Source organism: Neophocaena asiaeorientalis, unplaced genomic scaffold (genome assembly GCF_003031525.2).
Source record: "Neophocaena asiaeorientalis asiaeorientalis breed wild unplaced genomic scaffold, Neophocaena_asiaeorientalis_V1.1 scaffold649, whole genome shotgun sequence".
NCBI lineage: Eukaryota > Metazoa > Chordata > Mammalia > Artiodactyla > Phocoenidae > Neophocaena > Neophocaena asiaeorientalis.
The window spans coordinates 2,174,381-2,175,514 of record NW_020173202.1 but is presented as its reverse complement, the minus strand read 5'-3'; positions in this window follow the sequence as shown (position 1 = coordinate 2,175,514).

Here is a 1,134-nt window from a genome sequence, read left to right as displayed (position 1 = left end):
AGAGCCAGCTGGGGGGCAGCCCCGTCTCTAAACACACCCACGTGCTGAGGTTCCGGGGGTGAGGGCTCTGGCGGGATGGGACACATAGCCCACGGAGCAGGCGCTGTTCCACGGCCCAGGTGAGGCCTCTGCGCTCAGGGTTTCAGGCGGCGTCCCCGGCTGACACAGCTTGAGTAACAAACACTGTGGTGTCAGTGTTGCTGCAGGACCTACTGCTTCTGGAAGCTACGGGCTGAGTGTGCTTGCCCGGTGCACAGAGCCAGCTCCGACCCCAATGCCTCCAGCCTCGGTGTCTGCGTTTCGTTCTCTAAAGCAGGCAGCTGCCTCCTAGGCTGCTCCGGGGGACGGATTTCGGGGCTCCAGCCAAGGAAGGGTGGATGGATGAGGGAATGGGGCACTTTGACGTCCCGGCCTCTGCAGCAGAGGGAGCCATCCGCGAGGGGCGGAGACCCTCCCCGGGGGCCCAGCCTCGTCTGGGGGCGCGCGGCGGCTCCTGCGGGGCCTGAAGTTGCCTGTGCTTGTGCTGCCGGGGTGCCCTGACGACACCCTGCACGACTGCAGACGCCCACAGACGTGTGAGGCCGCGACGGACCCGGGGCTGGGCCGGAACGCACGCGCGCGCCCGTCTGTCTCAGGGCCTCAGGGTGGGGGGCTGGGAGGACCCCCCAAGTTGCCCTGACGACACCCTGCACGACTGCAGACGCCCACAGACGTGTGAGGCCGCGACGGACCCGGGGCTGGGCCGGAACGCACGCGCGCGCCCGTCTGTCTCAGGGCCGCGGGGTGGGGGGCTGGGAGGACCCCCCAAGGGCCCCGCAAACACCCGCCGGGGGGCTGCCAGCGATAACAGCGGCAACAGCAGCAATAACAATAATTGCAGGTGGAAAGGTGCTTCCCCCTCCTTGAGAAAAAGTTGAAGAGGAAAGGAAGTACCCGGTAAGCCACTTCTTCAGGGACCTCCCACCCAACCTGGAGGACTCGTGCCGCAAACTGAGTGTGGGCCTGGTGGTCTAACTGGCGGCCGGAACAGCAGCAGGAGGGTCCTTGGGTTGAGTTCTGGGCCCGGACTGGATGCGGGAGCCTCCGGGGAGGCTGGGCCAGGTGGAGGGGGGGAGGAGAGGGGAAGGGGGAGGG